Source organism: Schistocerca cancellata, chromosome 4 (genome assembly GCF_023864275.1).
Source record: "Schistocerca cancellata isolate TAMUIC-IGC-003103 chromosome 4, iqSchCanc2.1, whole genome shotgun sequence".
Lineage (NCBI taxonomy): Eukaryota > Metazoa > Arthropoda > Insecta > Orthoptera > Acrididae > Schistocerca > Schistocerca cancellata.
Window position 1 is genome coordinate 673,363,943 of NC_064629.1, and position 27,753 is coordinate 673,391,695.

At 37.5% G+C, this 27,753-nt stretch overlaps 1 protein-coding gene across 2 annotated transcripts in view; it reads left to right on the plus strand.

Moving 5' to 3' along the window:
- Positions 1–27,753, plus strand: part of LOC126183462 (trehalase-like) — a 262,929-nt gene that overhangs the window by 173,631 nt on the left and 61,545 nt on the right. The window contains exon 6 of one of the 2 annotated variants that reach the window (XM_049925463.1): positions 25,170–27,747. The exons of the other annotated variant lie outside the window; for it this stretch is intronic. The gene's annotated coding sequence lies outside the window, so the exon portion shown is untranslated. Of the gene's footprint in view, positions 1–25,169; positions 27,748–27,753 lie in introns of those variants that run through there. 2 annotated transcript variants of the gene reach the window in all.

Consider the following 27,753-nt stretch of genomic DNA (forward strand, 5'->3'; position numbering starts at 1 on the left):
ATGCAGTCAATACCTTCGCTGCGCAGTGCCGATGGCACTGTTACCGACGACTGTGCCGCTAAAGTGGAGTTATTGAACGCAGTTTTCCGAAATTCCTTCACCAGGGAAGACGAATGGAATATTCCAGAATTTGAAACACGAAAAGCTGCTAGCATTAGTTTCTTAGAAGTAGATACCTTAGGGGTTGCGAAGCAACTCAAATCGCTTGATACTGGCAAGTCTTCATGTCCAGATTGTATACCGATTAGGTTCCTTTCAGATTACGCTGATACAATAGCTCCCTACTTAGCAATCATATACAACTGCTCACTCACCGATAGATCTGCACCTACAGATTGGAAAATTGCACAGGTTGCACCAGTGTTTAAGGAGGGTAGTAGGAGTAATCCATCGAACTACAGACCTATATCATTGATGTCGGTTTGCAGTAGGGTTTTGGAGCACATACTGTATTCAAACATTATGAATCACCTCGAAGGGAACGATCTATTGATACGTAATCAGCATGGTTTCAGAAAACATCATTCTTGTGCAACGCAGCTAGCTCTTTATTCGCACGAAGTAATGGCCACTATCAACAGGGGATCTCAAGTTGATTCCATATTTCTAGATTTCCAGAAAGCTTTTGACACCGTTCCTCACAAGCGACTTCTAATCAAGCTGCGAGCCTATGGGATATCGTCTCAGTTGTGCAACTGGATTTGTGATTTCCTGTCAGGAAGGTCGCAGTTCATAGTAATAGTTGGAAAATCATCGAGTAAAACTGAAGTGATATCAGGTGTTCCCCAGGGAAGCATCCTGGGACCTCTGCTGTTCCTGATTTATATAAATGACCTGGGTGACAATCTGAGCAGTTCTCTTAGGTTGTTCTCAGATGATGCTGTAATTTACCATCTAGTAAGGTCATCCGAAGACCAGTATCAGTTCCAAAGTGATTTAGAAAAGATTTCTGTATGGTGTGGCAGGTGGCAGTTGACACTAAATAATGAAAAATGTGAGGTGATCCACATGAGTTCCAAAAGAAATCCATTGAAATTCGATTACTCGATAAATAGTACAATTCTCAAGGCTGTCAATTCAACTAAGTACTTGGGTGTTAAAATTATGAACAACTTCAGTTGGAAAGACCACATAGATAATATTGTGGGGAAGGCGAGCCAAAGGTTGCGTTTCACTGGCAGGACACTTAGAAGATGCAACAAGTCCACTAAAGAGATAGCTTAAACTACACTCGTTCGTCCTCTGTTAGAATATTCCTGCGCGGTGTGGGATCCTTATCAGGTGGGATTGACGGACATCGAAAGGGTGCAAAAAAGGGCAGCTCGTTTTGTACTATCACATAATAGGGGAGAGAGTGTGGCAGATATGATATGCAAGTTGGGATGGAAGTGATTAAAGCAAAGACGTTTTTCGTCGCGGCGAGATCTATTTGTGAAATTTAAGTCACCAACTCTCTCTTCCAAATGCGAAAATATTTTGTTGAGCCCAACCTACATAGGTAGGAATGGTCATCAAAATAAAATAAGAGAAAGCAGAGCTTGAACAGAAAGGTTTAGGTGTTTGTTTTTCCCGCGCACTGTTCAGGAGTGGAATGGTAGAGAGATAGTATGATTTGTGGTTCAATGAACCCTCTGCCAAGCACTTAAATGTGAATTGCAGAGTAATCATGTAGATGTAGATGAGATGTTTTGTGATGATTCCAAAATCACAGTCACAAGGTAACAGACTGTGACCTCTCACAAGGAAAAATTGTTGTACTTTCTAAAATCGACCTGTGTCTGTATGGTAGAGAAGATATCAAGAAAGTGTCTGAGTTTTGTTTTGACCTGCATAGTTATCCGAAAATAAATGGCACTCTGTTTTATTTTGAGGCACCTCCTTTATAAAATCTGATAAAAAAGAACAGACCTCATCTGTGGATTTTATGCCATTCCCTTCATGGTAAACATACAATGTATGTTTACATTGTATGTATTTTCTTCAATGTTACTGATGCAGAATATACTAACAGTAAGCTGTCTTAAATAGAAAATCTCCTGAACTGGAATCTTTGGTAGGGTTATATTCTGCATGTAGTCAATTGTGATGGACAAAACATGGATTTCTTTTTGCCCCTCTACAGATAATTCATGCTTTAGAGCAGAATAAAACTTCCTACTCCTGCGTTTATCTATTAATAGTTTGGCTGTAGCTGTTCTTTTAGCAACCTCATTAAGATGAGTGGCTTTAATTTTCTGGTTAAGTTCTTTGCAGGTACAACATACATCTACTTGAGACCTACCAAATCTGTAGCCAAAAATCTGTTAAAATCATTCCAGTATGTGCAATATGAGATAGTTCTGAATTCAGGATATTTCGTGATGAACAGTTTCCACACTATTTTTATTGATAGCTGAGGGCTCAGGTAGCATATTTTGTCCTGAGAATAATGCGATTCATACAATGGGAAAGATCTAATATGACCGTGAATCTCCTCATGCATTACCAGATGGTAATACCTCTGCCTCTTTTATCTCTGGAGTACATCCAGCCATTTTTAAATCTCTGATCCTTCTGACTCACTTTTCACTCACAGAAAAAACTGAAAGAAAAGCTTTCATGCACACATTCGTTTGATCATTTCCTACAAGAATGTGGTAAGAGAAAGTAGCACTTTTCACTACCTTGGGATTAGTTCTACCCTCTGGTCTTCTCTGTTTAACTTCACCTACATCAATCATGCCTTGTAGGTACAAATCCTGGGCATTCTTACTAAGAATATTGTAAAATTTTGAAAACACATCTAAACAGTTGTCTTCTCCCAGACTGTCCAAACACTTTCTTGTAAATCTAACAGAAGAAAGAAAAAGAAAGGAACAAATGAGTAATTGTAGTAGTAAACGCAACTAGTATATGGTTGTTCTGAAGAAGATGGAGGCTGCCATTTAAAACAACTTTGGTTACCTAACAGTAATATTGTTATTAATTGTTTTAATTATAAACATAAAGTATAGCTTTGAAACAATAATGTATTGCTAAATCATTAACACAAAACTGGAACAAAATAATGGAAGCAAAGTGGCATACCTGCAGAAAAATTCAGGTTCTTTAGCCTCAACAATGTTGCCTCTGTGGTTAACATAACCTTCACCCTTGAGTCAGGCTGCTTTTACTTTGTTTAACTTATATAATGACAGATATGCGCCACGTTTTCTTTTGCATGAATTGTGAGCATAATCACCAGTACACATGCTACCAATGTCACTCATTTTATCGTTTGATGTGAACTAATTGTAATGGAACAAAGGCTGTATATCACAGGTTAGAAAATAAGTGGCAAACTGAAACAGCTGTTTACAATGTTGCCAACAGATTTTTTAAAGAGGTGGAAGTCAGTGACATACGCCCATTTAAAAAAAAACTGCAATCTTTGGTCTGGGATTCTCGCTCAATGTGAGGCATCAGAAACAGCCTTTTAGAACTAATCAATAGGCATATCTATAAGGTTTCTGAAACAAGAAAAAACTGAAAATCAGTGAAATGATGAGTTACGCCCCTTTAAAAAAAACGTGATTCATATAGACTGTAACATGCAAAGAGAAATTGTGAAATAATAACCAGAACTTCAGGAGTATGCACATCTATTCTGAAATTGACAATACAGGTTCTGCAATCAGATCTGCGTGGAATAACATTTGCAAAGAGAGAAAATGCATTAGTTAGTCTCAGTACCAAACCAACACATATCAATGAAAATATGATTACATGGTGAATGAAGAAAAAGATGTGACTGGATTGGAGATTTCTTGGTGTGGGGACACAGTATTTTATCTCACATGGAGACTCGCAACAGATTTAAAAGTAACTTCACACATACACCAGGAAAGTTTCATCTATATCAGCAGCTACTCCACAAGTCACATTACACCTAGATATTTAATCAATGTGGCTGTGTCAATTAGCACACTACTAATATTGTGCTTAAATATTACAGGTGTGTTGTTCTGATTGATCAGCATTAATTTACATTTTTCTGCATTTAGAACTAGCTTCTATTCACCACCCAACTAGAAATTTTGTCTAAGCTTGTATGCTCCTATAGTCACTGAATGAAGATGGCTTCCTGCACATCACAGCATTATCAGTAAACAGCCCCAGATTGATGCTCACCCTGTCTGCAAGACCTTTTAAGTATATAGAAAATAACAGCGGTCCTATCACACTTCCCTGGGAGACTCCTGATGACACTGTTGCCTCTGGTGAACACTCATTGTTGAGGACAACATACTGGGTGCTGCAACTTAAGAAGTCTTTGAGCCACTGACATACCTGACAACCTATTTTGTACGCTTGTAGCTTCATTAACAATCTGCAGTGGGACACTGCGTAAAATGCATTTTGGAGATCTAGGAATATGAAATCTGCCTGTTGCTCTTCTTCCGTAGTTCACAGAGTATCATATGAGAAAAGAGCAAGCTGAGTTTTGCATGAGGAATGCTTTCTAAAACCATGATAATTCATGGACAGGAGCTTTTTTGTCCAAAGGAACATCATCATATTCGAATGTATTCAAGAGTTCTATAGCATACTAATGTTAAGGATATTGGTCCATCATTTTGTGTGTCCATTCTTTTACATTTCTTATATACAGAAGTCACCTGCACTTTTCTGCAGTTGCTTGGGACTTTTTGCTGCGTAAGAGACTTTTTATAAATGACAGCTAAGTAAGGAACCAGTGCTGTACAGCACTCTCTGTAAAACCAAATTGGGTGCCATTCAGATCTGGCATCTTATTTGTTTCCAAATCTTTGAGCTGTTTCTCTGCACCCGAGATGCATATTACTATGTTATCCATATGGGAGCCTCCACGATCAAATGATGATATGTTTGTATGATTCTCCAGTGTGAATGATTTTGTAAATGTGAAATTTAAAACTGCAGCCTTCCTTTTGCATCTTCTACTGCCACACCAGACTGGTCAATGAATTACTGGGTAGAAGCATTAGACCAACTTGGCGATTTTTTGTAGGATCACAATTTTCTCAGGTTCTTGGGAAGATCTTTTGCTAAGGTATAATGGTGGTAGTTGTTGAATGCATTGTACATCAATCTTTATACAGTCCCATGAGTTTCTGCTAACTTTTACCTGTTGTCATTTGCACATTCTGTTTTGAACCAAGAGTGCAATAGTCTTTGCCTCCACAGCATTTTCTGAATTTGGTTATTAAACCATGGTTGGTCTTTTGTACCCTTAATCCACTTACTCATCACATACTTTTCCAGAGCATGGTTTACAATCTATTTAAACTTTGTCCATGATTCCTCAATATCCATCATACTGGAACTAAATAATATGGATTCATTGTGTAAGTGAGATGCTAACAACTGTGTATCTACACATTATATCAGAAATATTCTGCTAGCCATTTCATTGATTTATTAACTTTAGTAACCATAATAACTATGATGGCATCATTATCACTAATCCCTGTCTTTGTACTGACGCTACAAATTAGATCAGGATTGTTTGTAGCTACAAGGACTAAAATATTTCCATTGTGCATGCAGTCAAACTAGCTGCTGAAGACAGTTTTCAGAAAATGTGTTCAAAAGTTTGTTGGGATCTTGGGATCCTTTCTGTTCAGCTGTATGTTAATTATTTGGCTGACAATACTTGTGGTAACCTCAGACTTCTTGCATATGATAAAGTTATCTATAATGAAATACCGCCTGATAAAAGCTGCACAAACAATTAGAACTTGGTGAGATTTCAAAATGGTGCAATGATTGACATCTTCCTTTAAATGTTCAGAAATGTAATGTTCACCTCACTAAACACAAATTTGTAAAATCCTGTGACTACAACACAGTGACTCACAGCTAGAACCAGTCAACTCATTCAAAGCCTGGATATAACAATTTGGTGGGATATAAAATGGAATGATCATATATTCACAGTTGGTAAATCAGGTGTCAGACTTTCATTCATTGGTAGGATACTGTGGATATGTAATCAGTCTGTAAAGGAGATTGCTTACAAATCGATCATACAACCCAGCCTAGAATTTTCTCAAGTCTGTGGATCCTATAGCAAATGCAACTAACAGAGGATATTGGATATGTACAAAGAAAGGCAGCACTGATGGTCACAGCTTTGTTTGACCCTCAGGAGAGCAGCACAGGGGTTCTGATAAATCTACACTGGCAGATGTCTGAGGATTGATAGCAACTATCCAGTGAAGTCCTGCTTACTTAGTTCCAAGAACAAATTTTAAGTGAAGAAACTAGGAATATAATAGAACCTCCTATGTATTGCTCCTGAGGGAATCTTAAAGACAAGATTAGACTAATTATAGCATGCACAGTGGCATTTAAGCAATCATTCTTCATCTGATGAATATGCAAATGGAACAGGAAAAAGCCTCGATAAGTGGTACAATGAAGTATCCCCTGCCATGCACTTCACAGTGGTTTGCAGAGTATAGGTGTAGGTGTGGATGTTTATTTTATTTATTTATTTATTTAGTTTTGGTCCTGTGACATCTTGTACAGATATAGGACAGGTCCCCAAGAATCTATAGAAGATGTTGCTGTATTTATTAAAGCAAATGGAAGCAGTATGAAAGACATTTGTGAGTGACAATTTTTTAATAATTAATTTCTAAAAGTATGTACAAATGTCAATAGCTTCTGATCTGCCAAGAGCTGTTTGGCAGTAATTATCAAGTTTTTTTATGTGCATAACTGCTCGGTGAATGAACTCACATGGTGTGGCTTCAATCCTCAGGGTTTAGAACATATTTTTACAACTGGCCTCAAAACTATTTTTGATTATCATTCTTATGGTTATTTTCTGTAGTTTGATAACTATGTTCATATTTTGAGCGCATGTTTCCCAGAAGAAAATTCTCAGATAAGAATTTAGTGTGTTTATGAATAGTGTGTAACTGAAAGGTACTAACTGTCATGCTCCAGCAACAGGAGTCTAATGCCATGACATGCTGATGACATTATGTTTGCTAGTATCTTCAAGTGCACATGCTGCTTTGACTGACTGTCAGTATTTATTTCTAGAAATTTTAAATTCGTTACACAATTTACAGGGGTGCCATCTACATTTACCCTAATTCCCTCTTCAAACTGAAATTTGTGGCTTTTGTTTTCGTTATATTCAATGTAAGGTTATTACATACTGACAAATTGTAGACTTCCTGGAGGCTTTCATTTGCTTTCTTCGCAGAGAGTTTCAGTGACTACAATATTGCTGTCATCAGTAAAGAGAATTTTTCCCCCCATGACAAACAACATTTGGAAAATGACATGTATATCAAGAACAGTATTGGTCCTAATATGCTACCCTGAGTAACTCATACATTAATGTACTTTGGTTCTGATAAATTTTTGAGTAAAAGTGGAGGCTTAGTTGAGATTTGGGTTATCCTGCTCCTTGTACTCTACCTACTAGGTCTGATTGGGACCAGCCATTAGCTACAGCATCCTAATAATTTTAGATTATCTAGTAGAATTAACTGTATGAAAATCCTTGGAAAGATATAATAATCTGCTTATGCCACACTAAGCCTTGTCAAGAGTATCAATTACCACTTTTGTAAATTCTTCATTGGATGACAACTTCTTCCTTTTCAAAAATCAAGCTGTAATGCACTTACAAGTTTTTATGTGTTAAGGTAATTCATTAATCTGTATTTCATAACTAATTCATTTATTTTTTAGAATAATAGCAGTAAAATAATGGACTGATATTAAAGTTTACCTTTCTTCAGCAGAAATAACACTATTGTCTGTTTTAAATAATCTCAAAAGTTAATCTAGAAACTCTTCTGACATGAATGAGTCTACGCTCTGTAGATATTGTTTCATTTCACAGACTGGCATTTCATCTAGGCCTGTAGACCTTTAGGTTTCAGTTTTGTACAGTTTTCTTAACCTTGTGCTCTGTGCTTGGTAATATCACCATTTATATCCTGTATAATTATTTATAGGTGTTGTACCTATTTTTTCTACTCTGAAATACTTGAAAAATACTAATTCACAAGGAACTCTCTTCTTCATGCTCTATGGCTGCTTGTTTTGCCTTCTTCATAGTTCACTAGTTGGATAACATGGGCGGCCAGCAATCATTTAGCATAGATACTGCCACTTGAGGCAGAACCGCTAAACATAAGACATCCATGGTCTCAGCCATTGATGCATCTTCATCCATTGATGGCAAAGATATAAGCTCTTTTTTCCCCAAAGTCACTAGGTATGTCTGGAAGACTCCAAGTCATCTTGCATATGGTCTTTATAGCCTGGAGTTGGAGTTACTGGTATTGGTGCAGCTGCTGGTAATTGCTGCATACTGCTGGTTTCCACTGATGGTAACATTGATACATTTTCTGCTTGGGTGTGCCGATGAATCTGATGTGGTTGCTTTGCCATTTTCATGTCTGGGCACATGTAAAACGCCCATTATCCTGGAGCTGATGGGCTGGCTTCTAGGTCCAGTTGTGCTGGAAGTGGTAGCTGTCATGCTGTTTTTGGCCATGATGATTGGTCAGATGTGGAAACCCTTCAAAGGTATATCTAGTTGATATGTTACTGAACTATTGATGCCTGGTTTTGTAAAATGCACACTGTTGTTTATTGGAGATTGATGATGGTGCCTAGGAGCCAATGAGGTTGATACCCATGCCCACAAATGAAGACGGGAACTTGTTCTCAGAAAGAAGGCTGGGCTTATGGTGAATGCAAGTGTTTATCCAGATGTATGAGGCAAAATGCTGTCCTTGGTTACCTACCACGAGGTAGTTCTGATGGACATTTTCCATTGATGGATGCATTGTGCTATGTACCTAAAAATGTCATCCATGCTATCCCCGAATTCTTCTTCTGTACATACAAGAACATGTGTGTCTTGAAAATCTGCAACAGAATTTCTGATGCACCATTGAAAGAAGATAGTATGGAGGAGATGGGAGATGTTGCATGCCATTGATGGTACAAAAGTCTGAAAAAGGCTTCAGGCCAGAATCAGGGACTATTATCAGAGATGATGACTTTATGGAGGCCTTGTGTTTTAAATACATGGGCTAATAACCAAGTGGTGGCTTATGCTGAGGTGAGAGACATTTGCACCACATATCAGTATAGATATTGGTGTGCAAGTTGCTTGGCTCTGCTTATACCCCAGTGCCCTTGATCAAGGGGTGCTACCATCTCTAACAGGCTTTTGGTCACAAGCTGTTTGGTTCTTTAGCCTGCAGACAGGCATCAAGCAAGTAGTCTGGATCCCTGGTAACTGGGGTAATGGGTGAGGCATGGAGCTTTCATCTGAATTAGCATGACAATCTGTGGATCTATATGTGATCTTTTGCTGGTACTTGCTGAGAGACTGGGACCAGCCCTGTAGGCATTGGGCTGTGTGTTCTGGGATATAGTGATCAGGAGCAATTGTTACCATCTGTGACTTATAGTCAGTGACCAACTAAAATATTCTACCAAGCATTTGTGCTCATGGAATAATCTATGAGTAATTTTGTAGGGCAAATGACGAGGTTTTAGATGATTATATGACTGGACATTCAGATGCATTGATTGTGCAATGTACAATATCTCTACAACCCTGAAGTGAAAGGGATCTGTGGCCAAGATTAGAAGATACTCAGGGGAAAAATGGATGTGGCATAGAGCTTGCATTAGACAGCACTTGAGAGCAGATAATGCTCTCTTACATTTAGAAGTTCACCCATTCTACAGTCTATCCAGTGACATGGCTGTCATGGCTGCATTTTGAATGAACCATCTTAATAATTTATTTTACCAAGTACTGCTTGAATTTTTTCAGGTTTCCCAGTTCAGGCAGTTTCTATATGTCTTGCAGGTGCAATTCTGTTGGTCACAGTCTGTCTTTGCCCACAATTTGTCCTAACAGAACATTCTAATTACAGTAGAGTTTCGATTATCTGAATGTCGCTCTACCAAACAGACTGCTTAACTGAAATGTTAATCAATCGCACATGCCATCCTCCCCCTGCTACAATCTTGCCACGTTGGCAAGACATATATTGGACAAACAGTGTGCACCATCAAAGATCTATGTTGAGAACACCAGTGGCACACTCAACTAATGTACCAAAAAAGTCAGCAGTCACAGAGCACTGGTTTTCAGAGACTCATGCAATGGAATATGAGTGTACCAGGATTTTAGTGCAGACTTTCAAATACTGGGACAGTTTCATTAGAGGTGCTACAAAATTTTCACCAGAGATAATCTTATCAATAGAGACTGCAGCTGTAACCTCAGCAAGGCTTTGGAACCAGCACTTGATCTAATTAAGAAGACACTCAGCAAACACAATGACCTGGTGACAAAGGAAGACAGAGCAACTATATGGACACTGCCACAGATGCCGACACAAGCATCTCCAAGACTGCTGACATGTATCCTCATGAGCAGATTGCAGTGGGAATGGCTTATGGAGGGAGGGAATATAAGTCAGCCACGTGCCCTCAGGACCTCAGTTTGTCAATACTTCTGACAATGACAACATGTCTTATCACAGAAATATTGTTCCTGTTGGACACTATTGATTGGCAGTACGCTTGTATACTGGTTGATCAACAAATACATCAGTCTTCCCCCAAACATTAGTTCGCAGGGAGCAAATACAGTAAATTCATTCCACAGGTTGTTGATAATGGTTTTAAAGTTATGAATATGACAGCTCCAAGCAGTGTATCTTATTTCAATATGTTTTGTGCAATATATTCATTTCATTCATGACCCTTTTGTTCATATTCTCTTGTGGAAAATAGATGAAAATTTTTAAGTGGGTAGTTTTGTACCTCTCCATACATTGCATAAATCTTCCAGAAATAAACTGAGACCCATTATCTGACAAGTCATTTTGGTACCCCCACATTGTGAAAAATAATGTTTCTAATTTTTCTACAGTAGTTTTGGTGTTAACCTTCTTTATAAGATAGAGTTTTATATGTTTTTAAAAGTGTTCTGAACTACAAAAATATGTTTACAACCTCCAGTAGAAGTGAGCAGCAGTTCCAGCAAATTAACAGTCATTAATTGTTTTGGAACACTATGATGGATTGAATGCATTAATCCTTTAGATGGTCTTTGAATAAAGACATCTCTCACATCCAACTAACCTTCTCTTTATCCTCCTTCATAAGTTGCTAAATATTACAATTTCCTGACTTTTAGCCAGAATTTTTTTAGTGCCACACTGACCACAGCTCTCATATTTGAACAGTAAACTCTTGTGTATTCTATAATGCCATTTATCTGAACTATAATAATTTATTCACTAATTTGAAATGTGGATCTTTATTTTGTTCCTTTATCATGTATTTGCAGATACACTCAATCAGTTCCATCTTTTAGCCTTGTACATAAATAAACTTATCTGACCCCCATCTGCATCACGACCATCACAATTCATTTTTCCTACTGGTATTGAAGAAAGAGTTACAGCTACTATGTTGTCTTTACCTTTATGTACCTAATTTCTATATCAAACTGCTGTAAATATAAGGCCCATCTTGTCAATGTAGGATGTTTTAACCTACACTGTTCTAGATAACACAAAGCTTTGTTGTCTGTTTAAACTACTGTTTTGTGGCCCAAAAAATATCCCTCAGATTTTTGGAATACAAAAACAATGGCAACAGACTCTAATTCAGATATGTACTGGTAATAATTTTTCTCATGATCATCTAAAGTGTTACTAGCAAAATCAACTGTTCTATGGTCCGCCATTTCTCTCCTTCTATTAGTTGAAAGACTTTAAGCCCAAAACAACAAAAACTTGAGACAGTGGTCATACAAAATAGCAAATAAAATGCTGTGTCATACAACAACTTACTCTTCACTAATTCCCTCTTTAAATTTTAAAAGGCCTCTTCACATTCTGACATCCAATTCCATATGATATTTTTCTTTTACAGATTACCCAAACAAGTATGATTAAATTGTAGAGGTCTAGGATGGGTGGCCTCTACAGTGGCAGGCCTGAGTTGAGATGGTGTGTCATTATCTGGGTGTTGACTGATGCTGGCTCCTGAAAAATCATTAACAATCACACATTTTATTAGAAAACAAGCTACAGCACTCATAGAATTATTCCATAGGGTCAAAGCACCATGGGCATATGCTGACAGCAGCAAGTACATGGGTGTTGATGGAACAGCTGACCTGTGGCCTGCTGGTGGCTAGGCCAGAATGCTTAGTCTCAATGTCCCTGGCAGCACATGCACATCTTAGCATACTTCTGCAACTCATGACATGTGACACTGGCAGATGTGGAAACCCACTGTGATTCTTGTAATGGAAGACAGCCTTCAGAAGTGATGTCCACCACTGCAAGTGGAGGTGTACATGTCAGTCTGCCTGCAGGAGTGCAGGCACTTGAATGGCTGCACCACCCTGATAATGAACGGCTGACCTTCATGGCAGAGGAATATCTATGACTGAAACGAGACTGGAGATGGCTCACTAGCTGGAAGGCACCAAGTTCATGAGGTTGAACTTCGAACCAACAGTAGGCTCATCAGTGGTGGAGCTCAAGTCTTGTAGTGGCTGCTTGCAGAACCATGTCACCCCGACACTTAAAATAGTCTTCCCCTCATAGATGGTGCTGCCAGACTGAGATACCTTTGGCTAACATTGATGGGTATTCATATAGGTTCAGTGACTACTTGCTGTGCCGAGGCATTGATTTCAACCACATAAACAAAAACAAGGTGGCTACCTGCCATTGCTGTGGTCATCCTGCCTTTCTGTTGTGTTGTGTTGTGCTGGCTCCTGGCTCACAGTGTGGAAACAGGTTGGTGGTATTGCTGCATCTAATGTAATGGTGTTTTTGGTCAGCTCTGTGCTTGATAGCACAGCCCTTTTGCAACATCCTTGGCAGTGCCACCATTTCACTCCATAGTGCTGAAAAATAGTGGTGGCACAATAAATCTCCATCCCCCAGTAGATATAGTCCCTGGTTCTTAGTTGGGGTAATTCTGCAAAGTCTCAACGTATGTTTACACACAGCTAATGGTGTACAGCTCTCCACCTATGCTGCAAATACCCCTAATGGTTTATCTGGTCAGTACAACAGTGGCTGAGTTATCTTCATTCTGGTGATTCCTGCAACAGTTATAAGTGACATAACTACTTCATCAAGTCCAACATGAATTTAGTACCTTGGTACATCATTAGCATTTCAGGAACACTAAACTACACCATGTCCTGCACCAATGAAGTTGGTTGTTGATTTGGAATGGTGACCATTGTTATATGTCATGAGCAACAATCAATAATAGTCAGAACACAATAGGTTTCCACTGTCATCTGGCTAAAAGGTCCTAAAATATCCATTAATATAATTCAAAAGGCTTTATTCCCTCCAGTAACTTCTGTAGCAGTACTCACTGACCCCTCAGATCTGCTCACTGAACAAATGGTAAACAATTCCTTATGTATTAGTCTATGTCCTTCCCTTGTCATCCACTAGTAACATTCTTCCTCTCTTCGACCTGTCACTGAATGATCTCCATGCACAGATATCATGTGATTGTGCACTGCTTTCAGTACATCTTCCTTTAGATCAATGACTCTCAATGACCTATGTAGCAATTCCTCACGCACAATGTACTATGGATGTATCATCAACAACTTGCATTCCACATCAGCCTACACTGTTTGCCACTCCGCAAGCTTGTGACCCAGAGCCCATACCACCTAACCTTCCTACTCAATCCATTCATGTTTACATGCTTCCTCCTTGGTTTATGGACTACTTCAAAGACAAATTTACTCAGTCTCAATGCTCACCTCATCAGTCAGCTTGACGGATCTTCAACACTAACAACCACATTAATGCTGTGTGATAGGTTACCACACTGAATTTTTTATGGTACAGGTAGCATCTAAGATGTGTATCCCCCCGTATCAGCCTCAACCTCTCCTTCTGTGTTATGGAGTAATTCCTCTCAGTCTCGTTCAACTCCTGTGAGGCATAAGCCACAGGATCTTCATAACTATGTATTAACTGACTCAAAACATACCCCAGTGCCTGGTTGAAAACATTGCATTATAGTACAAACTTCACTTAATTGAGAAAGATCAACACCAGATGAGATGTCAAAGCCTCTCTCAGCTTCCCTAATGCCCAACTGCTGTTTTACACCCTTCTTTTAGTAATTGCATAAGTGCCTGTGCAATGTCTGCAAACTCCTTCACAAATTTTCTGTAGTAATTGGTCGACCTCAGGAATGATTGTAACTCCTTACATGTCTGAAGAGCCAGAAAATCCTACACAGCCTGTATTAATTTTGGGTCTGTTTTTACCCATTCCTGACTAATCACATGCCCAAATACAGTTCTTCCAGGGAATAATGACACTCGTCCATACTTAATGTAAGGCACATGGCACATAAGCTCTCAAATACTTCCCTCAGTCATGATAGGTTACCACATTGAATTTTTTATACTACAGATAGCATCTAAAATGTGTATCCCCATGTATCAAACTCATCCTCTCCTTCTGTGTTATAGAAACACGTACCCCTTGAAAATAAAGTTATTTTGTCAAGGTACATCAAACATTGCTAAGGAGCCAAACACCTCAGTATTCCATCCAACAACCGCTGGAAAGTGGCCAGTATATTTTCAACCAGAATGGCATTTGTGATACTAATAATAGCCACAGGGGCCCAAAAACACAATCTTTGCCTGGCCCTCCAGAACTATCTTGAACTGATACACACACCTCAAATATGTCATAGAGAAGTACTGGCACTACCCAAGGTTGTTGGGGATTTCCATAACGTTGGGTATGGGGTATGCAACTGTTATTTTTTTTACTATTCGGATGCTGATAGTCATGACAAAATCGAAACTTTCTGTTCCATCTGTTGATCCTTTGGGTACAGTGGTGACAGCTGCTCCCAAGGGCTAGGGGTCTCTTTATTATGCCATCACTCAGTTGTTGTTTAATGAAGTCCTCCATAGCTGACTCTAAATGCTGAGGTACACAATACATTTTCTAATATACATGTGCTTCATTCCCCTTTGGAATTCTATGTCGCCTTATGGGCATCGCTGGTAATGGGACCCGAGGATTAAATAGATCCTTGAATTCTAATAATAATTCTTCCATTTTCACTCTCTCTGTTCCTTTCAAATGTTCTACCTCTGCCTGTAATGCAGTTGTAGCAGTGGTCTGTGTTTGATCATGGCCTACACATGACATGTCCAAATCATCTTCATCCAAAATTTCTAAACTCTCTACCAACAATTCTTTGGTCATATTCATCTCGTCACGACTCAAGTTACCTCAGCTGATGAGTGCCACTCTCTCCCCTTCCATCTCCTGTGTGCATACAACTATTCACCATATAAAACATCATGATGTGTCCAATACACCATTATTGTCTAGTGGCTCAATCAAATACAATATGTTAAAAGGCAGTTCTGGCTCCACACTCACCCCAAGTAGATTTGTGATGTCTTCCAGCACTATATCAAGTGAATTAAATCTTATTAAAGTTGTCTACAGGTTAACTTGTTTGTCCCGTAAGGCAGATGTTTCTTGCTACAGCTCTTCACTGCTGACAGCTTCCATCCATTGGAACACCATTCCCTTGAATTCCACCCCAAACTCAAAACTTAATATTGCTGAACTTAGTGACTTCACATTACTATAGCCCACCCCATGTGTTGCATGATTTATTAACAAATGAATCACCTCCTGTTTGGAAACACCCTGCATCCTGGACTCTGTCATTGTGGAACCTTTATCCCCAATGCACAACCAAATACACTAAAACTGCAATACCAGGACAATAAATACAATCATAAAATACTAATTGCACCTAGAGTCTCATCATGAGCCACTTTGAGTCGGTACACTGCCTAGCAGTATGGCTATAATAATGGCATGTGAAACACTCCATTGATACCAATTCAGCAAACGGTGCATTGTACTCTAAAGGTAGCTCTACAAGCACATTACTGGTTGCAAACAGTGCTCTCTAGCATTGCCATGTAATTGTGACAAATCAGCTGGTCCCTTCAATTTCATAAATTTTTCTCACAGTTTATGGTAAGTGTCACCTTCAACCTATCTCCTCTGCTCACAAAAGTAGGAGAAAGAAAACAGAAGTTTGTCCACTCACTCCATTGTAACACTTGATGTTAACTGCTGTGACTGTGACATGATGGTGGGTCCAGCTGCCCACATCTGTCTCAGAGATGCTTCTGATACCAAAATGTAGAGGCTCAGGGTAGATGGCCTCCACAGTGCCAGAGCTCAGTTGAGGTGGTGTACTGTCTTCAGGATGTTGACTGAAGGAGACTCATTAATTGTCATACATTTTATTACAAAACAAGTTACAGCACTCATAGTGTCATTTCATAGTGGTAAGGCAACCTTGGCATGTGCTGACAGCAGCAAACAGGACAGTGCTGATGCAACAGGTGGCCATCATGCTGCTGGCAGCTGGGCTGGAATGCTAATGCATGACACCTGCTGCAGCACATGCGCCATCTTGGTGCAACTCTGCAACTCAGGGCAGGGGATGTTTGCAGATGCAGAAATCTGCTGTGATTCTTGTAGTGGAAGACTGCCTCCCTTTGTGGTGTGGGTGGAGGACTACAGTGTCAGTTTGCCTGTACAACTGCAGGCAGTGGAACAGCTGTACCAGCCAAGTCACAAATGGCTACCCTCCAGGGAAGAATACTGGTTGTGGCTGAAGTGGGCCCAAAGGTGACCCACCAGCTGGAAGCTACCAAGTCCAGAAGTAGGATCTTTGGCGGTGGAGCCCAAGTCTCATATGGCTGCTGGCAGAACCATGTCAGACCATTGCCTGACGTATTCTTCTCCTCGTAGATGGTGCTGCCAGGCTGAGATGCCTTTGGCTGAAAATGATGGGTATTTATACAGGTTCAGTGGCTTCTTGTACCACAACTTCACTTCCAAATATGTACACCAAAACAAGGCAGCAGCCACAAAATGTAGCAACTGGTCCGCCATTGCCATGGTTGCTTTGCATTTCTGCAGTGTCATCAGTATGCTGGCACTGGCTCACAATGCCGAAACAAGATGGTGGTACTGCTGTGTAATGCTCTGTGCTCAGCTGCTTCCATGGCCTTTTCAACAGCTGTGACCGTGCTGCCATTTCACTTCATAGTGCCAGAAAATAATGGTTACACTACAAAATGTTTGGTCAGTCACAATTTTTTAGTGTATCCAAACAAACCAGACATTTTTTCTATTGTTTCTAGGTGCTAGGAAGTCTACAGTTGCTTTCAGTTTCCCTGGGTCAGATTGTATTCCTCTTTTGTTGGTTATATGACTTCAAAATTAAATTTCTTTTCTTACGACCTCGGGTTTACTTAACTTCAACTTAATACCCCCTTTGTAAATAGCTTTAAATATTTCATCAAAAAATTTACAGTGTTCATACCAATAAGAACTATCAGTCAAGTCGTCATCTACATAAACTGTCATTTTGTTAAGCCAAGCCATAATGAGATAGCCAAGATCCTATTAATAGCTCTGATAAAGATACACACAGAAAAATATAGTCCAAAAGAAACTACACATTACTAATAACACTTACCTTCATGCAGAAAAGCTGTTCATGGTCTGAATTTTTTAGCCAAACTAATGTTCTGGAAACCATAGGTCACGTAATAGAAAGTAAGAAGTTTAGAACCATGGAATTTTTTGCAATATTTCATCTGTGTTAGCTGGTGTGTTATTTTCCCTCAGGACTATATCACTTTACTTTCTTGCATTCAAAAGAACTCTGACACCCTCATTCTTGTTTCCAACTAGTGTTAATGGGTTGTTGTTTGATCTTTAGATTATACCCCATTCCAGCTTTTTCTCTATTTCCTTCCTTACACACTATTTCATAGAAAATGGGATACACAGGGCTCAATGAAAAACGATCCATGTTCTTTCAATTTAGTTTTTACACTCACAATCTTTCACCAAGCCAAGTTTATTAGAAGATACCTTACTTCTCTGAAGTAGCACCTTCTTCATATCAGCCCTTTGATTAGATGCTAAATACTCAATGTTTTTAATTTTATCTCCAACTGCATTTTCCCTGCCTCAAATTTATCTAATTTAATGTGCACTGGTCTATTTACTGTCTACGCACATTTTGTCAGTCCAGTACCACTGAAAACCATTATTTATACACAATTCCTTGTCGCCGCTTTTCACCATACAGTTCCTATATTGCTAGTCTCCTTTAACCTCAACAGCATTGTGAATAAGTTTTACCACATGTAAGTGTTATTAAAGGCATAAATTCATTCAAACAATGCCACAGGGCCATGGTGGGACTGTTCCTACATGTTTTATTCTGCACTCAGTGTCACATCGAAGGAATTTCAGTGAACTGTGGTAAAACTGATGTTATGGACAATATTCCAATACTGTGCACAATACAACTTTTAATTACATAGCTTTTCCTATATCTATTTTCACTGTACTCAGTAAGATGACCAGATCTAGCTCTCATATAAAATTAGCTTACCTTACACAGGGAAACACCTTCACCTTACTACTCATCAGTATGGCAGTGATATAATATTCACAATTCATAGTCACAATTAAACTCTGACACAACAAACAACTTACACAATAGGTGTAATTTATGTAGGTGATGGGTACACAATGTCTTTTTATCAATGACATAAACAAATGAGTATCCATGTGGGCACAATATGTGGCCAGAGTCAAAATTATTCACACATTTGCTTGGTGGAAAATTTCATAAAAGTTAATATCAGTCACTAAATGGATTTGACAAATTAAGAAAGCCACATGGATACAATGAGCATGTGAATACTGGTGACAGACATGTACTTGTTACTGGAATATTACATGGACTTGTTACATAGAAAACCTGTTACATGTTGTTGCCACCAAGATTTAGACTGCCACTAAGATTTTAGACTGAAAATTTTTGGGTGGGGGGTTGTCCTTACAAAGACTGGCGTTTGAACATCTATGTATTTCAGAAACTACATAACGGTTTGAGAAACTGCTAGGTGACATTTTTCTAATTTAAATAATCTATATATTACAACAGTAATTTGGTTTACAAAATATGTGATGGGTCAGTAAAATGTAAAAGATTATGGGGCCATTTTGTACACCTACATTGGAAATAACCCATTACAAGTACAGTTGGCATTCTGAAAATTATGGTAAATGGTGCAAATTCATAATTAATTAGTAAAGGTTGTCACTGTGTCCAGAAAATCTAAATCTGCAATCTGTTAAGTTTAAGAGTTTCAGAAATATTGGAACAGGTTACTGTAAAGTCTGGATTTTGATCTTCCTAATGAGTAGTGTCAACACTTCTGAGACTACCTATCAGCTCAGTCCAAACTAGCATTATCCACTACAGTAATAATTTTAATTATCAGTTACTTTTAATGAATTGTGTTTCCAGTAAAACTAAAGGTACAGTTGAGATCTGTATATTGAAAAATATAGTCTGAATAATAAATTTGCATGATGCTCAACCTGATTAATGTTTTGAAAAGATGCCAGTTATACTGTACTGTATATGCACCATGTAGACAGTCAGATAAATGGTGAAAAATGAGAAGGAAATGAATTCATTGTTAACAGGAGTGGAATCATAGCATGTGGGTGGGTTCCAACTTGCTACATTATGAAGTTAGCTGCCATCAGTGGTATTTCCCACTCTGCATTAATGTACCTCAAAAGTCCATTAAGGTATGTCCAGTCATGAGACTAGAACAGCTCAACAAATTGTACATTGATGCCACTAGTCAGGAACACTATATTGTCCAGTGCACAACCTATATTAATGTCCAATCCATGTCCAAATTGTTTCCTGTCCAACCCACTATCACTACACAGTTCCCTTTAGTAAAATCCATACATGAAGGCTGTAAGTCATTTAACACTAGACATAGCCATGCACTTGGCTTGACTGAGGCACTGTTCTTGTATGCTGCCTTAAACTTCCCTGTAACTGGGAAGCTACAACTCATGGCTACCATCTAACAACAACACTTTCTTGTTCACAATGTTTTACACTTCTAGGCTTCCTGGACATGCTTGAAGCATGCTGCACATTTTCTGCTTCTAATCCAACCTCAGGTTCTTCTCCACTTAAACTGTTGCAATGGTAGATACCTATTTTCTATATTTATGATTAAAAAAACCATGGTGAAACAATCCAGTTACCATTGTCTTTCCCATTTCTCTCTGTGCCATATTTCATGTTAAGCATGTCATCCATTCCTTTCAGCAGATCTTCTAAATCTTCTTTACATCAGGGCCTATGTTATCTCTGAATCACAGCATTGGTATCTGTTCCCCTTGACCTATTATCAGCTCTTAGAATAATAATGATTATAGTAGTTTACAATAATTCCTCATACTTCTAAAACACTAAATAAAGACTTAGTGAACTCATTGTTGATTTTTCCCACACTTAATGATAGCTAAAATAAGTATGTTCATCAGATGGAATACATTTACTATCAAAATCACTGATACGGTCATAAAAATCAAAAGTTCACAATTATATGAAATTGACTAATGACATAAACAAGACTTATGTCTCAGCTACAGTTGCAGGCAGCCATCATTAGTGTTATAAAATAAATAAAATGCCATCAGCCAAAAAAAGTCTGAAGACTGGATTAATAAAAAATAGATAAAAGATCGTAGTTTTAATGCTACAGGCACTTCATATAGTCTCTCACCACTTGACTAGAATACATGGAACATATATACAACCATGTTAAATTGTTCATCAGATTCACAACTTCTTCCCTCTTCATGAACCATCAGAGACCCCATTCTGCACTGTATCATTTTGTGGTAGGATTGTATTGATAACACCAAGTCTTGTCATCCATTGCCATTTTTTTCCAGAAAAGAATTGTCTGTGTCTTTCATTTCAATCAAGTCACAGCAGGAGTCCAAAAATTGATGTTTTTGTTCAGGAGTCAAGGTGTGCAGAACAAATTTTGCATACAATTTTCACTTCTTCAAGACATTCTGGAGAATGCTTTGATTTAGATATGTTAAGTTTATTACTCCATTGTGATTTGTGACCCACTGTTGACCCACTGTAGCTGCACACCCACTGCTTAACACAACTGACTGGTCAAATACACATATGTTGTTTACAGTTGTTAGTTCAAGCTGCCGCTGTATTTGTTGCACTAATGTCACTTATATGCTAGGAATAAAGTTGGTCTTGGAACTTTTTGTGTGGATGGTGTAGGTTTCATTTTATACCATGAGACATTTATACACTGAATAGAATTTTACATCTACTTGCTTTGATCCAAAAGTTTAATATTCAGATTGTCCAAAAACACTGGATCACAACTGTTTGAACATCAGCTACACCTTTTGAAGCAACAAATAGAAAATAAAGGAAAATAACACATGATGTGCCTAGGAAAAAGGTGACAGGGTCATACAACTCAGATCTGAAGCCAAGAAAAACATTACATTTTCTTTCCCCTCTCCTTTCCCGTCACACTCACCCTTCCTTGTGTGGCAGGATTCTCATAATCTGGATTCTGAATAAACTGCATTCAGTCTTTTCTTACTTCATCAGGAGTATTTTCATGCTTTTAAAAGTTTGTCTATATTTATGGGTGTGGACTGGTAAACAGTAAATATGATTTGGAGAATAGGATTAAATCTTCTTCCAATGGCAACAATCTGTAAAGTATCCATTTTATTATGTAACTGTTTTCACAATATGCCATTCCATATTCAAATCTGCACAAATAATGACAGTGTTCTCCATCATATAATACAATTTACACTGAAGTGCCAAAGAAACTGGTGTAGGAATGTGTATTCAAATACAAAGATATGTAAGCAGGCAGAATATGGCGCTACAATCAGCAATGGCTACATAAGACAACAAGTGTCTGGTGCAGTTGTCAGATCAGTTGCTGCTGCTACAATGGCAGGTTATCAAGATTTAAGTGAGTTTGAATGTGGTGTTATAATCAGTGCATGAGTGATGGTACACAGCATCTCCAACATAACGATGAAATGGGATTTTTCTTTATTACCATTTCAAGAGTGTACCATGAATATCAGGAATCTGGTAAGACGTCAAATCTCCAACATTCCTGTGTCTGGAAAAATATCATGCAATAATGGGACAAACAATTACTGAAGAAAATCATTCAGCGTGACAGAAGTGCAACCCTTCTGAAAGTTGCTGAAGATTTCAATGCTGGGCCATCAGCAAGTGTCAGCATGTAAACCACTCAATGAAACATCATTGATATGGGCTTTTGGAGCCAAAGGCCCACTCATGTACCCTTGATGACTGCACAACACTGATATTGGGCTGTTGATGACTGGAAACATGTTGCCTGGTTAGACGAGTCTCATTTCAAATTGTATTGAGCAGATGGATGTGTACAAGTATGGAGACAACCTCAAGAATCCATGGACCCTGCATGTCAGCAGGGGTCTGTTCAAGCTGGCTGTGTAATGGTGTGCAGTTGGAGTGATATGGGACCCGTGATACATCTAGATAGGACTCTGACAGGTGACACATACTTAAGCATCCTTTCTGATCACCTGCATCCATTCATGTCCATTAGGCATTCCAACACAATTGGGCAATTCCAGCAGGACAATTTGACATCCCACACATCCAGAATTGCTACAGATTGGCTCCAGGAACACTCTTCTGAGTTTAAATACTTCAGCTGTACACCAAACTCCCCAGATATGAACGCTATTGAGCATATGTTGGATGGCTTTCAATGTGCTGTTCAAAAGAGATCTCCACCCCGTTGTACTCGTATGGATTTATGGTCATCCCTGCAGGATTCATTGTTCAGTTCCCTCCGGCACTACTTTATACATGTCCATGACATGTCGTGTTGTGGCACTTTTGCGTACTCACAGGATCCCTACATGCTATTAGTCAGGAGTACCAGTTTATTTGGCTTTTCAATGTATGATATTGCTACATCTTGTGTGAGTGACAACACTGTCACTATTTGTGTATGTCTGAAAATGGTTTATAACATTCCCAAAACAGTTATGCAGTAAAGTGATAAAGTTTACTGCATGTGACTCTTGTAAGGAAGATTCATTCCAATCCTTATATTTCACTCTTCTTTTCTGCTCTAGATGAATCAAATATGTTATGGAATCTTCCATAAATGTTTCTTGTGCTTCCATTAAAATTGCATGCTCTTTTTTCTGAGCATGCTCAGTCATTTCACGTTTATGGTGTAAATACTTATTCAGTACACCACTGTGTAGATTGGATGCCACATATTAGAAAATTGTTATGAAATGAAAATGACTGACAGTCAGTCCAACATAAAGATGACTCTCAACATAAATAAACATAATGTAATGCACAGAAATACACAAAGAGGCCTGATATCATCTGACTACATGATTAACAACCAATCACTGGAATCATTTTCTATCATCAGTTACGTGGGAGTATCCTATAAATTTATTGAACTGTAAGCCCCTTTTGAATTCCTCTTTGAGCTTCAGTCATTTATATAATAAATAATGGTAGAATTTTTCAATGAAGTTGCTCATGCTTCAGATATTTAAAGTGCTGTCTACACTCATTTATTTTATGAGCTACAATGAAATGTGATCAACATGTAGTTTTACTTTGAGCACTAGTTGTCAAAAATAGTAGGTCAATAACCCACATAGACTCACATTAAGCTTAACTTCATTCTATGAGTGACAATTTTAATACAGGTTCTACATAGTTATATTTACCAGCTGTGAGTAACTGACTAGCCATGACTGATAAATCATAACTGCTTAGAGGCAACTCACAATGGCATTGTCCACTAAGCTCATTTATAGAGTAGGAAATACTCTAAAAATTATTTACATAGTAATAAAATACAGATTGCTTACTTTTTAAATAATAACATAAAAACAATGTTTGAAGGAAGTGATTATACATATTCAGAAATCAGAATGTCTTGTGCACCTACTGGGTCAATATTCTTTTATATTAGGTTCTACTTTTATGGTTAGGTGCACAAATTTCTCTCATGTTTACTGCTAAAGTCCACTAAGATTATTCCAGAAAGAAAATTTTATACATAAAATATTTCATTAACTCTCATATTTTCCCAGTAATTTTATATATCTCTAGAAACAAAAATACCAGGGCTGCAAGTTGGTAATACTGGATTTTTCACGAATTATATTTTGCAAATTTTGCAATTTTGGGTTTCTTACAAAAATTGTCGCTTCATAACTATGGTAACAATAATATATAGATACTATAAAAATGCTGTATAGTTTAGGGATGATAACAGGACAAGCTGATCTGTCACACCTTTCCACAGCTCAGTATGTCTTAATAGATTCAAGGTGGAACAGTCACATAAATTTAACAGTGGGGAAGGGCGATTTAATGCAAGACTGTTTAGACAATGTAAGTTACCTACAGAGGATGACACTTCAGGCCCCTTTTTTATGAATACTTCAGTGTTATTCATTGATCTGGAACACTTAACAAGTGAAATTAATGGAAGAGATATAAAGAAGATTCAAAGAAAGCTGCATTATTTTTCAAGAGTTTGTGCATTAATGTCACACAAATGCTTAACAGCCTCCACTGAGAGGTGTTGTGAGTTGTGGACAGTCTTAGTCTCAAAATTTCAATAGCTCAAATTCAAATACAGTCCCAAAAACATATTACTTCTTACAGCTTCTAATGAATAAGAAGGTAAAGGTCACAATATTACCAACAATGTTTCTTCCTGCATACCACAAGTGAATGGAAAATTGATGGGTGTGGGGGCTGTGATTCTTTTATACAATGTAGTCTTCACTACGCACTGTACAGTGACTTGCAGAATACAGATGTTTTAGTGTGATTTCTGTGTAATACTGACATTCTTGCAATGTGACATAAATTATTGTTATTAGTCTTTTCCAGTGCAAATAATAACATAAAACAGAGTAAGCATAACATAATTTTTATGGTAAACCGTAATAAGTTAATTCTCCAAATATAAGTGAAATTAAGTAGTGAGTTTTGTCTCATCCCTGTTTCATTTCAATAATATATAAGAAGACACTGTTTTAATTTTAAGGTCTACTGATTTTTCCCATTCCTTTCTGTTTCAGATTCATGTGCCTTTATTCAGTTAGCAGATAAGGACTAATGCATGACTGTTAACTACTGACTCTAAGTTCAAGCAGCACATCTCTGAAAAGTGCATTCAGTTATTCCCACTTCAATGATGGTGCTGTTCCCAGCCAAAAATGTAATCCTCCCTCATGGTTGACAAATAGTATGTACTGAAACAGTTCCTGTTTGTTGGCTGCTGATTGCATATATAAATGATTATTAGAAACATTGACACTATTTTCATCAGGCTGTGTATGTGAGAGAGACAGTGAGTGTGTGTGTGTGTGTGTGTGTGTGTAGAGAGACAGAGATTTTCTTCCTGAATGAAAGACACACTTTGTTACTGATATTGTGCATACCATAAAATATTGCATGTCATTAAGACAGCTGTTGAGAACCACATAGATACTGAAAAGACCTGCAATTGATATAGTTACAAGAATTTATAAAATATTTCTTTAACTTACTAAGTCCTTGTTTTCACTTTTTTGAACAAAGTTATAATGATATATGTTTTTAATTAAACCAAACAAATTCACTGTCTTTCTTCAAACATTACCACTAAGCACTAGATAATTTTCAATCAGGAAAACAAAATCCAAGAAGTTGCAAAATTTTGCTGTATTGCAGCAGCATTTGTTCCTCAAATTTATAGTAGTTTATAATGCTCTTTGCATGGTTAATTCCTTCTTGACTGTCTCTTTATTTGCTATCCCGCAAATATCTTTTCCTTATTTATATTATTTATTTGTGTTCTACCTATGTCTTACTATAGACAGTATTAAAGAAGTGGATAATTATTATAGTGAACATTCCAACAACAGGTATTTTACACTTGCCAAGATTTCATTTCCAATCAGTATATTGAGAATTGGAGTGTTACACATAAAGTTATCACATATCTCAGCATTCACTTCTATTTTTATAGATTAATTGATAGTTGCTTGTGCTGTAGGAAGATTTTAAAAAGACGACTTCAGAGCCTAGTATAAAGTCATATGTATGGATCTACATTTTGTACATAGTTCCTTATACTCCAGCCAGCATATCTGTTTCAGATTTACTTCGATTTAAATTTTTAAGATTTAATACTAATAGTTGTGTGGAGAAGCTGATAAAAGGTCATCACATCAAATAGCCAAATTTTATAGTACTGATTCTGAGTTTGATAGTAGGCCTTATTGTATTTGTTCTGCAGACACATATCAATAGCATTAGCTCAAGGAATGGTTGTAGGAAGAAAAGAGATAAAACTGGTATGTTGCATTAATAAAAGAGAAAAAAAGTATAATTATTTTAACTAGAACAGACAAATCAGTGGATAGTTGCATGAATATTTAAATCTTAAATTAAATTTACCAACCATTCTTAGCATTGTGTCATACCAGTTTCATTGAAACATGAATGCATATCAACTCATAATTGAATTATTCCAAAAAATGCTGTAAATCACCATTGCTCTAAGTATACCTCTACTGCTTTCTTTTTTGTACCAAATACGTGGAAGATGTATTATTTCTGCTTTTTCATATATTATGAAATACACGAATATCAGTTCATTTTTAAGGCCATGTTGGCTTAGTGCAGTATCAGAAATTTGGTCATTTGAGTTACATGAAATTTTCATTTAATTTACTAAATATTCACTATTTCCTTGTGGGCAAAGTTAGTGAGATAAGAGGCTCATATCTGCTCAGTGTATCAAGTAGTACCTTAATTCATATTGCTGTAAATAAATGTAAAAATTACTTTTTACATGCAAATTATTGTATAACTGTCCCTAAACATAGAAATAGGTTTGCTGGTGGATGTAAATACCTTCTAGGAAATGGTCATTTTGTATTGTTTGTGAGTATGTACACTTGCTGCACTTGCTAAATCCAAAACTGTTATGTTTACAGTTCTTTTTTGTTATAAAAGATAAACAGTCAACAGAAATCAAAGTTATCCTGGAACTTCTAATATTCTATTGTGCAATTTTTGCATTAAATGTTGCAAAAGCTACTAGAGAAAGCCAAAGCTTATTTATAATTTTCTTCCGTAAGATACTTTCAGAATCAGTTAAGATGTAATTTAGCTTGATTTATTTGTACATATTTTAAAATTAGAAAACATAACTTGTAAATCACATGCTGTCTTGAAAAGAAATCAAGGTTTCCTATATATAGTTTTGGAGTGCACAAGTGATTTAAATTTGGCTGAAATTTAAAGCTTATACTTAACAAATTAACCCTTGTGAAACTACATTTGTCCTAAAATTACTACAGCATGGTGTTTTATATCTCTGTTGAAACAGTTGTGCTGTATCTTGTGGCATGTGAGAGTCGTTGTCTAAATTTTCACTACATGTACCATTTGTTTTATTTTACATAAAGCTATAGATGTGTTGTTTAGATAGATTTAAGTTGTTATTTGTGTTACGAAGAGGTGTGATCTGATGATAAATACTAGGCATGCATGATCAAAGTATTAAAACTTCTGGCTGTGACAGATTTTTGCAGCATGTAGTAGCTCTCTTGTGCAATGTACTGTAGCACAAAGTTTTTGAATGTATTTTGGATTTACATATATATGAGCACA